The sequence below is a fragment of the Heterocephalus glaber genome, unplaced genomic scaffold (genome assembly GCF_053883595.1).
Source record: "Heterocephalus glaber isolate CG9 unplaced genomic scaffold, H.glaber_assembly_v1.0 deba00001442, whole genome shotgun sequence".
Lineage (NCBI taxonomy): Eukaryota > Metazoa > Chordata > Mammalia > Rodentia > Bathyergidae > Heterocephalus > Heterocephalus glaber.
Genome location: NW_028258296.1, coordinates 7,534,358 through 7,550,070, shown reverse-complemented (window position 1 = coordinate 7,550,070; position 15,713 = coordinate 7,534,358). Strand labels below are relative to the sequence as shown.

The 15,713-nt window shown below is 38.3% G+C and overlaps 1 pseudogene; it reads left to right on the top strand.

Moving 5' to 3' along the window:
- LOC101714809 (WW domain-binding protein 11 pseudogene) overlaps positions 1-10,299 on the top strand; it is a 41,328-nt pseudogene extending 31,029 nt beyond the window's left edge.
- Positions 10,300-15,713: the final 5,414 nt, after the last annotated feature.

Below are 15,713 nucleotides of genomic sequence, written 5' to 3'. Positions count from 1 at the left end.
CGATCTTAGCTAGCACAGAAAAGAGCCCCATGGGAAAGACTAATGGCTTCACTCTGAAAATATATTCTCCTAGTAATTCCATAAAATCAGATTTGTTCCAGGTAAAATTTTTCCCTGAAGAAGCCATAAATGCAATGCCAACCTCGCAGAATTTCTCAAGCAGAACAATTTTATCCAAATGTCTTTTCTGCAAGGTTTCTGTTACTCCCTTCTTTAGAATACGGACTTCTTAATCAAAGAGTTTCTCCTGTTGTACAAATTTACCTAGAAGGCTCTCAATTGTAAAGAAATCTTCCTTAGTATCTATTGGTCAGGATCAGTTAGATTATTCTACAGCAACAAACGACCCCTGACTAATTTCATTTTGCTAACACCCTGGAACTGTACTGTTCACTTCGCTGTGACTTGGTCAGCTTTTCTTGAGAGACCCTCATTAGGATTACAGTAAAAAAAAATGACCCTAGAGTTGCCATGAAAGGGACCAGAAAGCTACATAAACAGCCTTTCTTAATAGTCAGGCTTAAGAATTGGCTTACATCATTTCTTTCACATTTCTTAACCCCAATCTAACTGGAAAGGAGACTGGAGAATACAGCCTTTCGTGTACCCGTGTGTGCAGAAAGAGAATATGTGGTATTCACACGGCCACACGCTTAATATACAGGAAGCAGATATGGAATTTCATAGCCATGAGACACATGATAAAGGATTTGTAAGGTCTGAAAGGACTTCAATATTGACCTTCCCAAACATTTCCCTAGAGTTTGGAATAATAGAAAAATAAACATATTGATAAGTACACCCTTCTTATTATTCATCCATCCACTCCTTCATTTAACAACCATTTCTTTTACATGAGAAAAAACATGCACTTTGTAGTCTGGAATATTTTCCATGTAACAATACATCTTAAAGATTACCCCATATTAGTGAATATATATATATATATATATTTGCATATATGCATGTATATATAAATATATATAATGAACGAGTTCATTTGTTTTTATAGCTATCATTACTCATTATTTTCTATTACTTTCACTGTTTCATTGTTTTCATTATTTTCTATTATTGTGCTATTAAAGGACAGCTGTTTTTACAGAACTCATCTAGCATACACTTTTGTTTTGTTTTCTTTTTTTTTTTCAGTACTGGGGATTGAACTCAGGACCTTGTGCTTGTCAGGCAGGCACAGTGCCACTGAGCTACATCCCTGGCCCATCATACACTTTTGAATATACATGTAATTAACTCTGTCAACTAAATTCCTAGGAAGAACTGCTACAATTTTGATCTAAAACAGTCTCCAAAACTCATGTGTTTGGAATGTGATTGTATTAGGGGGTATTATGGCTGGCTTGCTGCTGGAGCTGAGGCCTGGTCAGAAGACATGAGTCACTGCAGATGTGATCCAAAGGGGTGTAGGTATCTCCCTTCCCACCACCTCTCTTGACTCTATGCTTCATTTCTGTCATTTGGGGAGCAGCTTTCATCCACCACTGTGCAACCAACCATGAAACTTCTAAACTGTGAGCCAAAATAAACCTCTGCTCCTTGAAATTTCAGGTGTCAATTATTTTGTCCCAGTGATGAGAAAAGTGACTATGACAGATTCTGGTACCAGAAGTGGGGTCACTGCTATGGTGCTACCTGACCATGTGGTTCTTTTTCCCTTCCTCTGTTAAAATGATGACTTTTGGGATGGATCTTCCAATGCTGAATGAACACTGCCATCCCTATAATAAAACCATTTTTTACATACTGCTAGATCTGATTTCTAATAGTTTGTTTTGTTAAACAAATTTCTATCTATGTTCGTACTTTTTTCTTCTATTATCTTTATCCAGTTTTACAATTAGCATAATGTTGAGTTCCTAAAATGAGGGGAGAAGTGTTCCTTCTTTTTTCTGCTTTAATTGTTTGATATAATTTATCAGTTAAAATGTTTATGAGCCTGCTCTTGTCATATAGGTAGGTTTTCATGCTAGGAATATACTTTCTTTAATAGGTGCTATTCAAATTTTATATTTCCTCCAGAGTTAGTTTCAGTAATTTGTCTTCCAAGGTACTTCTTAGAAGTTGTCAAATTTATTTCAAAACAGATTTTTGAAATATGCTTTCTATAGCCTTTTAAATTCTGTAAAATTTGTGGTAATGTCTCCTAGATCTTGATATTGTAATTTAAAAATGTATAATTGATATTGTATAATAGGAAGAAAATGTCTAAAGCAGCAGGGGAAGTGGGAGGGGTAGGGGAAAGGAAAGAAGGGAAAAGAAAAAATATGCGAAAAGGAAAAAAAATGGAAACAAAGTCTTTGCAAATAGGGAAGGGTAGAGGGGGTGAAGGGAGGGCAGGGGAAGGGAAAAAAAAATAAGAACCAAGATACTCATGTAATGGTACAAGATCCCAATGATGAATGTCACTGTATTTTATACCTAAAATGTACCAATAAACTTAATGGGGAAAAAAAATAATAATCTATAGAATCAACTCAAATACAGTCTAAATTCTGTCACTCTGTTTTGTAAAATTTGACAAGCTAATAAATTTTTAAATAGAAAAGTATTATTTCCATTTGACAATTGAGAAAAATTGAGACTTGAAAGTCTCAAAGTAACCTGCCCAAATATACAGGATGAATGAAACAAAATTTAAACCACTGGTCACACTCCTAGACTTCCTCTCCATTTAAGTCTATATGGGATGATCTATCCCACAGCTGGCCTTCTCCACTCCAAGTACTTCCAGTAAAGAGAAAGGGCAAGACAACAAACAGAAACTACAAGATAAATTCACATAAAGGACACCTCATGAATAAAGATTAGGCCACTTAAGGGCCAGGGATTTAGCTCAGTGGTTTCGCCACCTGCTGTGCAAGCACAAGGACCCAAGTTCAATCCCCAGTACCAAAAAAAAAAAAAGATTAGGCCACTTAGAAATGTTGCTTCATTCTAAGAATGGTCTGACATTCTGGCATCATCCCAACAGAGATTAATTTTTTTACTCCTTAATCTCTTCCAGGAAATCACCAAGATGTCTCTAGAACACCAGGATGAACATTATTCTTTGAAATTTGGTCCTAAAGGGAGAGGTCACTTAAGAGTAGACTGTCATCCAAATGATTATGCACTAATCATTCTTATTATTTTCTGAACTAGGTTATCTAAGGAATAGAAAAATAAGTTTTAAAAAATTAATATTCTATACCTTCAGTGGGCTTTTGTGCATCATTAAAGGTCAAAGGTTCAACAGTTACCGTCTACCTTGTGCAATCCTTCTGCTACTTTGCACCAGAAAGTCACAGAAACAGGCTTCTGCATCTATTCCCAGAAAAACAAAAAAAGATTAAAGAAAGTCCAAGGATAATTATGGTCAAAAGAGGCTGAAAAACAAATTTCTGAGGTTAAGTCACAGTTAGAATTGGGGTCAGGGCTTAACAAAGTCTCTCATTTGATTTATTTTATAACATCAATGAACCTTTTGCAAAAGATTATTCTGAGGTCTTCATTTGGAGTGGCAATATATTCATGTCGGTTTGTAGTGTAACATTTACTAAGGTTGCTGAAATGGGTTTTAGTAAGGAAGTGCTTTGTTTCAGTGTATTTTAATAAAAGTTAAACCAAAGTCTCAAGTTTTTGGTGATAAACCACTCACTGCTTCCAGGAGTATAAATATAAATACTGCATTAGAGCAACTCGTATTTATCAATGAAATTTACATTAAATGTTGAAATATTCACTTCCACGGCCTTCACTTGCTTCCTACTATCTAGTAGGGCTGAAGCTTTACAGCATTTAGTTCACTTCCTTAGTTTTGCCAAATCCGTTTCTCAGTTTCTGGCAAGGTAGAAAGAATGTACAAGATATGATTACTACAGTATTCAATTATTTAAGATTAAGTCTCCTAGAGTTCTCTTTTACATCCATTTTCCAGGAGGACTGTCCAGGCACCTGAGTTAAAGGCCACCTCCTGACAACCCTAACCCTGAATGACCTCATCCTGCAGGAGGAAGGCCTCTCACAGTCTGGGAGTTTTCATGACTAACAAACAGCCAGCTTTACAATGTGCTTCTGACTAAATGCAGAAATAAATTCGGCTCACTGTTAAAGGCATTTGATAGCAGACAGCCCATGTGACTCAGCATTCATTCCCTCTTCACAGCATCTGTAGCATCATGTTATTGTGGTAATCGGCTGGGGCTGAGTGAAGAGATTTAAGGACAGCTTTCCTGTAAAATCCCCTTGAGCTAAAACATCAAGTGTTGGAAGCATTTGGAGCAAATGTAGCTCTCACACGTAGTTAGCAGTCCTGTAAATTGGTATAAACACACTGGTAAATGAATCGGCCACACTTACAAAGTTGAATATATGTGAGTCCTATGACCCAATAATTAGATTTCTGGATATATAGTAAAAATAAATGCATGCCTATCTCCATAAAAAGACATATTTTGGAAGATTTATAGCAGCATTCTCATAATAGCCAAACACTGAAAACTACTCAAAGGCCTATCAAGAATAGGAAAATGAATAAATTGTGGTATATTCATATAAAAAAAGAAAAAAACAGTCTACAACCACACACAACACTATGGATAAATCTCACAGACATAACATTGAGTAAGAGAACTCAAACACACACTCATTAAAAAAACATGCTATAAGGGTACTTTTACATAAGCAAAAAAATGAGGAAACCAATTGATGCTGACAAAAGCTTCATGAGTAACGACTGAAGAAGAAGAAGGCTTTCTGGACACTAGTGAAAGTCTCTTTATCTGAGTGCTAGTTGTATGGATGTGTTTAGTTTGTGAAAACACTGATTATGCTTCCCTGCTGATTTTCTTTATATAAATTATATTTCGGTAAAACTTGCATTTAAAATTCCATTAAGTCATTAACAAAGCAAAAATTAGAAGAGCTTTAAAGACAAAATAATGGATAAAAAGTTGCAAATGTCTGGGAGAAATCTTAAATAATGGGCTAAGAAAACAGTCCATTAAACACACACACTTTAATTTCTGAGACAGAGCTCTGGCCTCCAGGAAGTAGGTATAAAGTCAGATCTGCTCTTTCCCACTGCTTTCCAGCAACTCAAACACACGGGTTCTATTCAAACCAGAAACCTGGAAGTCAGAAACCTACTACCTGTGTATCAAAGTCAGCCTCTGCCTCCTTACCAATGGTCTTTCTGTATCTATTTAGCGACTACCAACCACATAATCTCTTTTCCTAACAAGCTGCAGAGAAGCATTATAGAATGTCTAATTATTGTTGATAAAATCTAATGAGCAGGATTGGCTACAGAAGGCGAGGAAAGCATTGAACACTAGTGTCATGAGCGATTTCCTCAGCTTCCTAAACCTTTACTTCATTTAAAAAGCCGGGGTTCAGGCAGATCTCTACTCTGAGTACTTTCTTTTTTATATCATTTTATTCAAATTGTTCTCCGTAATGTTGGTTGATACTATGTTAGCTGAAGAAATAGTCTACAAGAGATGTAACTCAGAGGAATTTCAGCAAATGATAGTTAATCTGTGTCCAGAGAATACGAATTTTAAGTTATATAACACAAAATGTCCATGGGGAAAGAAATGATGGAGAATTTGTTTGTCTCAGGTAGTTTTCCACTGCTGTTGTAACAAATTCCCATAAATTCAGTAGCTTAAAACAGAACAACTTTATTATTTTACAATTCTGACACAGAACACACTGGGCTAAAATGAGAGAGTTGGCAAGGATGTATTCCTTGTGGAGGCTCTGAGGAGAGAGTCCATTTCAGTGTCTTTCGTGCTTTCTAGATTTTGACTGATAGAAGCTGGGCTCACACAAGACTGGGCTAAAAAGGGAGCAGGAGGAGTTTATGGAAGGATGTTGCGGGTAGTTGGAATAAATTTTGAACAACTTTCCAACAAAATCATGCTGGGATTTTTGTCAGAATTGTGTTTAGCCTGTCCATCAAGATGAGAAGAATGATATCTTTCTTATATTGAGACTTCTAGGCCTTGAAATGATGTTTATTTATTTAGAAATTCTTTTATTTATTTTATCAGCATTTATATAGTTTTTACATGCAATTCCTGCACATGTCTATGTATTTAAGTATTTAATTTATCCCCTATTTATTGTTTTTCAGTAATTGTAAATAGTATGCATAAATAATTGTGATTAATTTATATTTATCTTGTATCCTGCTACCTTGATAAACTCACTTATTAACTGCAGAGGGTCCTTAATAGGTAGCCAAAAAGTGTCATCAACTGTAATTATATGGAAAACAAAATGGGTACACCAAGCACCATGCTATGAAAAAGATCAAGCAGGGCCTGGGCTATCACTCAGTGAAAAAGATCAAGCAGCTACACAAAAGGACATTTATAGGCATTCTGCTGATAGCCCCCGCTGAGATTCCAACATTGACCATTTCATTGGGATGCATCATTTCACTCTGATCACGAAAGTGTTTGAGAAAGTTTCAATGATTCCAGACCTTGGTTTTCAGGTCACTCCCAGCTGTAGTCTTCCCTCTCTTCCAGGCACTCTGGAAGAGAGATGTCACTCCAGTTCAACCCTTTCCAATGTCTTATTCCACAGAATTTACAGGTATAACAAAATGTCACCAAGTTAGAAGTAGCATGTTATACACCAATAGCAAATGGAGCAAATTACATCAATAAAAGTTTCAATGGATAAAGAAGCTAAACTCAAAGACAAATGAAGGGGGGCAGAAAATGGAGCTTGTGGAGAGATTTCAGGGAAACCCTAGCGCATTTGGCATTGTGATATCACTTGCATAAGTTTCTGCTGAAATCAGATGCCATTTCTGAGAAGTAAAGGGGAAAACTCTTGAAAAGAGAAAATAGTCCTGGTAGTAATATAAACTTTGAACTGGGTAGAAGTCCTTCAATTAATTGAATACTGCACAAAAACTCTGTTTTGTAGTAGGATTGACCTAGTTACTTGCAAGTGGCCAGATTGGGAATTTCCCACCATCTACAGAAATGGGGATCACAAAACAGAGCAAAACTTACTTTAAAAAAAAAAAAGAAAAAGCAAGTTCCATTTCTATATTCTGGATTTGTGGCTTTAAATTTTTGTTTGTTTGGTTTTTGTTTTTTGTTTTTTCTGAGACAGGGTCTCGCTATGTAATGAAGGCTGGTCTTGAACTCACCATGTAGCCAAGGCTGGCCTTGAACTCATAGCAATCCTCCTGCCTCAGGCTCCAGAGAGCTGAGATCATGCGTGTGCACCACCAAGTCCAGCTTGTGACTTCAAATTTTAAGCTTCTCATGTTTATAATTACTTTTTAGTTTCAAAATTGCTATCTATTCCTGGCTATACTGTGGATCGCTATATGTCCTTGCACTATGTAGATCCTTGCACAACTTATATAAACTCAATAAATATTTGTGCAATAATACATGAATATGTGAATGAATAAGAATACCTGCTAAGTGACAGTTATCAGGATCAGCATGATAAAATTCTCTCATCCATCAACAGGCCATTTTAGCAAGCATCATTCTTTTGTTCACAATGGAGAGCACTCTGTTTCCCTCAAATGAATTTAATCCCAGTTCTGAACTTGCCAGCCCCTGGGCTATGAGAAGCACCACCCCATCTGGGCAGGGTATTTCCCTCCTCCAGTGTCTCACCAGTGCTCCAGGGGCAGAAGTGGCCCAAGCTCACAGGGGTCATTTGAGGTCTATCAGCTCACTCCTCTCTGTGAGCTTGGGAATCTTGGGTTAAGCTGGGCCATTTTGCTCCTTGAACTACAAAACCACTTGTTTCTGGATGCAGCCTCGAAGGTCCTGGTTCTCCTCCTTTGCCAAACCCAGACAAACTCTTTCTGGTCTGAAGGAAAGTCTTTTGCTCCCGGTTTTCCTCCCCTCCCTTGTGTTGTGTGGCCGGCCACCTTGCTTCCACTTCAAAAACCATTTCTTCTCATGCATTTAAATCTTTGAGAACAAAAGCTAGATGTTATTTCTGCTCCACTCTTCCTCCTCCGGGGTGACAAAACAGAAAAACCCGATATTTACTTTAAAAGGGGAAAGGGAAAAAGCCAAGACTAAGAAGTAAAAAGCCATAAATGAGCAACTTAAAAAATTATCCTGTTTCAGGATCAATAAATGGAGTAAATTGATTGCTATCTTCGCAATGAAACTAAATAGACTACAGGTCCTTTGGCAGGGATCCTACAGGACCTCCTCAAAGCCATGAGTCATGGGGCATGAGATGCAAGTGAGCGAAGTCATCCAGGCTGGTACCTTGAAGAAGTCACAGTGGGATGCAGCAAGCTACTTTCCCAAGAGCCCTCTGTACCTGTGGCCACTGTTTGTCACCTGAAACCAGAACATCCAGCACTTCTGCAGTGAAGACAAAAGTGCCCTGAAGACCACATTCATCCCCTTTGTAGTTGTTTAACAATAGTAACTATAACTAGTATGCTTGGATTTGGTCCACATGCAGCAGCAATTAAATAATACAGATACCAGAAACTACATCAATCAAAGAGGAATGAGAAGAATCTCTTTTTATGAAGGAGAATTTGCCCCATTTTTATTATTCAGAATTTATGAGCATGAGATTAAACATTCCCATAGAGAAAAATTCAGCTGCTTTTCCACATAAAATTGGCTACGTTCTTTGTTTGTTCAAGTCTTGTGTTTGCAAGCTGTCCTCTGAACATGTGAAAACTGAAGTTAAACAAAGAAATCCATCGTAATGCAGTGAAGACTGAACACAACCTCCCTCTAATATCTTCTTATTCTTTTGTGTTAATGAGTGTGTTTAAATGTATTTCAAAACAGATGGCATTAATGTTAGTTGTTAAAAAACCTTAAAACTAATCTTTAGTGGATTAATAAATGAGGAGTGTATAGTAGGTAATACCTACTAGAATACAGTGCATGTGTGACAGCAGGAGTGTGGAGCCAGGGTGAGGAACGGGAGCCGAAGGGCTTGTTAATCAGCACTGACTATGGCTCCCAACTTGTCACATAAATACCAGGTACCAGTCACCACATTATTACATTTGTGACTGTACTCTATTCCCAACACTCAAACATGCGAACTGTATTTTAAGTGAGAATGAACAACCAGCAGGCTTCAAACCCTGGCTTGGTGATCCAAGCAATTTGCTGTCAAAGCAAACTTTCCTGAGAGCTAATGAGCATCCAGAGACAAGAACACCTGGGCCTTTTGCATTTCTGTGTATCCTGAAAACAAGGCATTGACTTCTCTTTATCAAATACTATCTTGTGAAAGATAGCAAAGGTTTACATACTGCCTTGGAAGATAGAGATTCAGTCTTTCACAAGGCAAAGGACAGGCGTACTCCTGTCTGTTTTAAAATATCCAGATTCCCTAAACTGAGGGGCACCCCCATAACATAACCCATGACACACACACATGTCCTCTGACAGTGGGTGTCACCGTGATTCCCAGCACTCTGAGAGCTCGGGAACTGGGGCTCTAGGAATCAGCAAAACTTGATGGGAATCCTACTGTCATTTCTGGGAGATGCAAATTGTCCTTGTCTCTGGTTTAGGAGACTCGTGTCTTCCAATACTAACCAGGAGAGTGTAGCACGTTAACTTGTTAGTTGAACATCGGATAAAACCTCAGGTTCTTCACACCTCTTCAAATAAGATGCTCAGGAATAGAAATGAAAAGTCTCTGCACATTTCCATAAAGTACTGCTGAGAACACAAGTGAGGCTGGCTATATCTGGATATAGGCCATTACCCTGTGATTCTTACTAAGGCAGCATAACTATGAAAATGCCTTAGGGAAGATAAGGAACCAGCAGAAAGGCAGTAACGTGGTGTTTGAATTCTCAGGGAGGAAGAAGAAAAGAGAGTGGAAGCGAGAAGGCTGTAGGCTGCTGGTTCCCCGAGAAAGAGCCCTCTGGGGCTGTCACTGGGAGCTGGAGAAACTCTGGACAAGGGTTTGGAATCTGAGGGGAGGAAAGATCTGTGATGCTCTCTGTTTTCTCATGAGCCAGAGAAGGACTGGGCACCCGTGTCCTCCTACAGCACGGTAGGAGAAGGAAAGACAATGAGTACAAGGCTGGCTAGGTGCAGAGAGCCCTCCGCCACTGCAGTTCAGGACACGGCCAGAGTGCGTGAAATCGTGCAAATGTATCAGCTCCCGAAGGTGGTGGGAACAACGTACATCCGGGTAGATGACAACCGAGGACGCGAAGACACTCTCTCGGCACCCGTACACCCTGTGGAACTTGATCCACCCGGGGCAAGTGTGTTGGAGTTCAGACAGCCGAGGGGGCTGAATTGACAAAGACTCAATCTTCATCCGCAGGAGAAACAGTGGCTTAAAATAAAAATTGTATACAAATTGGTGTGTTCTTTTTGTCTGTTTTTGTTCACTATTGGTGGCCTGAAATAGCTACTCTGTAGACCTGCGCTCCTAAGGCGATAGGATTCTGGGGACACATTTACTGCGCTTTAATACTTTTATAAAAGGAAAATCATGTCTGCTCTTATACTCTTACCTGGAGTCTCCTGAGTCATCCAGCTCTTGTTATTTATGGGGTCCCAGAGCTGCAGTAAGATTTGAAACCATGATACAGTCCACCTGACATTATTTCCACAGCAAAGGGATTTTTTTTTTAACCTACCTCTAGCTAAACAACTGGAAGTCATATAAATAATGGAAATTTCCCCATTCCATCCTACCCTCCTCTGACTTGCTACTTTGCTACACAGGGAAATGGCATTTTCAATTTAATATACATTTCCCTTATACAAGTAAAAATAAGGAAAGGAAGGGGGGAAGGAAGGAAGAAAAAAGAGAAAGAAAAATTTGACTTGAGAGTCTCAATTTCCCTTGTAAAATTACTACTTGTCTCATATTACTCAGACTCTGGGCAACTTTATTAGTATTTTTTCCTAAAATTCTTTTATTGGTACATTTTAGGTATTCATGCATATTTTCTAAATCTCTCTGCATTCTCTCAAAATTATACCTTCAGGGGTCAATCTTTACCTATCTTCAAGACAGGGATGTCAATGAAATTGGAAAACTAGATAAATTTGCAATGCCAGGTAAAGCTTTTTTCTCCCAGAAAAAAAAATTAATCAGTTTTTATAGTAAGCAGAATTTCCAAAGGTTAAACTTTTTTAAAAATGGATTCTCCTAAGCCAAAGCATGCTGAAAAGTTTGCTTATTTAGCTAAGCCCAAAGGAACTCGAGGCGATCAGGACAAAAGAGAGAAAAGTTATGTTTAAATAAGGGCACTTGACAGAAATTAGTCAATTCCAGGTAAAAGTTATATGTGGGACACACACACAAAAGAGAATGAAATTGTACTTGTCAAACACATTTTTCACAAACCAGCCTTGTGTTCAAGTCTCTAGCCACAATATTTGTTGTGTACTCACATCACAGTAATGTTGTACGTTCGGTGACTGTTCTCTACATTTGCTAGCTCAACTCTGACGTTCTTTTCTCACATATGTAAATCTTAATCTCCTAAAGCCTAATCCGTATTACATACACACTTCACAAGTTCTCAGTCCTAACATTTCTCCACACCAATGAAATCCATAAGACTTCTCCAATTCTCATTGGCATCTTAATTCTCCAATCCATTACCCGTGTCTGGCAATCCAATGATCCTTGGTCCTTTTTGAGGTTTGAGAATGAGACTAATGTAATTTTCTTATTCCCCCAATAGCCAGCCCTTTATTTGTATGCAATAAACCACTTATTGAATTGAAGCAACTCTGATAGCTTTCAGAATATAAAACTTAAATTTTCTTAGTCTGACAAGAAACTGTCTTATGATCTTCCAACAAGAATGCACCAGAACAATGGTTCCAGTTGAAATCGTCAACTGTGGCTATCAGCTCACCAGAAGCAACACTCACAGAGCCCAACCACAACTCTTCATTGAGGACTTTTGAACTCTGACTGTCAAAGCTTTTTGTTCTAAAAGGTAAAGAAAAACTGAGTCCAGCTGTTTCTTGCGGCCTTTGTCTCAGCAATTATGTTCCAAATAACATAGTAAATTGATGAGTAAAGTTGAAACGAAGCAAACAGATGACATTTCCCTCATGATTTGCAAACAAAGGTGGCTGACAAAATTAAAAAACATGGTCCTGAGTATAAAACTTTCCAGAAACTTGTAGAAGATAACTTCATAGCACAAAGTCACTTAGATTCGTCCATCCTTCACAAAGAGCACATAAATATAGCCTGTAATATCTTTCTTCTTTATTAGCCTTCAGGACACTTCTTCTTGAATTATGGCCCAACCCTCCCTTCTAATCTAATCTGCCCAGTCTTTCCCAACCGTACATTTCTTGTGCTTAGCATCATGACAGTTTGGTAACCAGTTTGGCAGAGGAAAAAAAAGTTCTTTTTTTTTAAGCCAGAGACTTATTTATATTCCTTGCTTTATAATTTGATTTCAACTGGAGTTATTCACAGAAAACTATGCATAAAAGTCAAGTCAATACCTCTATCCTTATTCTTGACCTCAGCTTTTGGGTTTACAAAAGAATACCTTTAAAAAATTATACATCCTTAAATATCTATTATCAGTAAAAAACAAAGACTTGTGTTCACTAGAAATTATGTTTAAAGTTATTCTCATCTTGACGAAATGCCTCTATGGCAAACATGTTCATGAAATGTAAGAACAACACTGACACCGTAGTGGCAGCAATGGCTCTGTGGGCATCAGGGACCAGCTGCATAACCAAGGTCCTCTCTACAGGATGCCAGCTGTGTGACCCTAGGCTGCATGTTTTATCTCTGAGTTTCAGTTCCTGCATATTCAAAGTACAGTTATGAGGATTAAATAAAATGTGAAACTTCTGAAAGACAATTGTTGATAAACATTTTCTTTGGTCACGTATGCTTTCGGTCACGTAGTTTGCACAAGTCGGAGTTTTATTTTTATAACATAATAAGACATCTGGAGGAACGAAGCCCAGGGCTGCAATGCTTGACGAAGTCACATAGGACTCAGGTCCCTTGCAGCGCCCTTATCACTTAGCACCCTGAGCAAGTGGCTGTCACCCTTAAGACCACAGGATGGCTGCTCTACCTCCTGACCATACTTCTAATGATGCTAGTGTCATACAAGTTCTCCATCCCATTACGTTTTTAACCGATCTGTGTGTCTTATATTTAAAGCAATTTTCTTGTAGGAAACATAGTTTTTAATCCACTCAACAGTCATTGCTTTTAATATATATTTACACCACTGACACTGACATCTAGAGTGGTTATCAGTGCCCTTTGATTAATATCTACTAATTCCTTGGTTAGTGTTTTCAGTTCTTGCCCTGGGCATTTGGTTTTTGTTGTTGTTACGGTTTTGTTTTGTTTTTGTCATTCACTTATTTTCTGCTATCTCTAGTTTAGCTAATTAAGGATTTTTATCTTCTTTTAGGAATAAAGAATATATTTTACTTAAAAATTAGTTACTGTGATTTGAAACTTTTAAATATGTAAAATATAAATATGTTGGCCTCCATTTCTGTTCCTGAAAATTGAGCATTTTACCTGATTGCATCTTCCTCCTCTCTTATTGTATATTTTTTCTTTTACCTTTGATAATGGTGACACTTGAGCCTGCAGTATACATTTCAAATTAATCCATGCCCTTTCATTTTTTTTTTCCTTGGTACTGGGGATCAAACTCAGGACCTTGCCCTCTCTAGGCAGGTGGCCAAACCACTGAGCTAAAACCCTGGCCCTTCCATGCCCTCTTTGAAATAATGCAAGTGGCTTATAACAGCATCCCTAATTCATTCTTCTGTTCCTGACAACATTGTCATCATTCATTTTTGTTATTCATAAACTATAAACTCTGAACACATTATTACTATTTAAACAGTCATCCATTAGATCAGCTAGGAATAAGAAAAATAAAAAAATTTACATCATTTATTTCTTCACAAACTCCTTTTTCTAGTGTATTTTCCACCTTTCTAAAGAATTTCATTTAACACTTCTAACAAAACAATTATGGTAACAAATTGCCTCAATTTGTCTAACAAAGTTTTATTTCTCCTTTATTTTTGAAGAATAATTTCAATGGATTCAGAATTCTAAGTTGGGATGTTTGAATTTGGGGATTCTTTGTTTTTGTTTTGGGGTTTTGGGTTTTGTGTGTGTGTGTGTGTGTGTGTGTGTGTGTGTGTGTTTTGCTTGTTTGCTTCTCTCAACCATCTTCTTGCTTCACAGTTTCTGAAGAGCAGTCCAAAGTAATTCTTATCCTTGCTCCTCTAGAAATAAGCTGGCTTTTTCTTCTTTGACTTCTTTCAAGATATTTTTTCTGACTTTGATTTTTTTGCTGTTTGAATTCAATGTGCCTCTGTGTTCTGACTGCTCCCCTGCCCTGCAGTTACCCCATCTCTCTCCCTCTCATCTGCCCTCCTAATCCCTTAGTAATCCTTCAGTTGCTCCTAAGTGTGGAAGTGAAAGGAAGATTCAGAGTCACCCTGAAAACACCAAATCAGCCCACTGCAGACAGCCACCTGGTTCCACACTACAAAGACGCAGAGGATACCGGACCACCAGACCACTGTACTGGAGATAATCAAGTTCTCAACATTTAAAGAATTCCTGCCCAGAGGTAGGGGCTTCGGAGCCACCGTTCCACTGCTCCTGGTCCAGAAGAAGGGGCTTCCGGGCCACCAAACGTCCTGCCACTCCCAGCCCAGAGGAAGGGGCTTTCGGGCCACCATCCCTACGGCCGCTCCCGGCCCCTGGCCCACCTCACCCAGCTCAGCGGGGGTGAGCCTTGCAGATGCCAACAGCACCCACCCTGCCACCCCAGTAAAAATGTGAAAACATGTGAATAAGTCTCAAAACCAGACTTCCAGATCACCTACAGCAACCCCAAAGGGAAATGAGATGGAACACTTTGATACTGAACCACCTGGACCCACTGAACTGGTAACAAAAGGGGATCTGGAAAAAATGAAATCAGAAATAATTTCTCAGATAACAGGAGAAATTGTGTTCCTAGTGCAAGACATGATTAAGAAATCTAGAGAGGAGCTGAGGAACATGATGGAATCCCAACATAGGAAACAAATGGAATCCATAAAACAGATGCAAATAGATTTCCAGGACATGAAAAACTCCATTGAAAGTCTACACAGCAGAATGAGCCAATGTGAGGACAGAATTTCAGATATAGAAGATAAGATTGCAATTAATGACCAGGAAAAGAAAAATTGTTTCAAAATTATAAGGGAACATAAGAAATCAATCCAGCAGCTGCTAGATGATGCAAAGAAGAATAACATAAGACTGACTGGAGTCAATGAAGAAACAGGAGAGAGTGCAGATAACATTAAAAAACTCTTCACAGAAGTAATGGCAGAAAATTTCCAAAGCAGGGGAGAAGAATTTGAATTACAGATAAGTGAGGCATATAGGACTCCAACTAGCCTTGATCAAAAAAATCTACACATAGGCATATAATAGTTAAGATTCCAGAAACCCAACAGAAGAACAAAATTCTACAAGCAGTGAGTGAAAAGAAACAAATCACATACAAAGGAAAGCCCATCAGAATCACAGCAGACTTCTCAATACAAACCATCAAGGCAAGAAGAGCTTGGAGTGACTTATTCCGAGCCCTAAAAGAAAACAGCCTCCAACCCACATTGATGTACCCTGCAAAACTATCTTTCAAAATGGATGGAGAAATAAGATACTTTCGT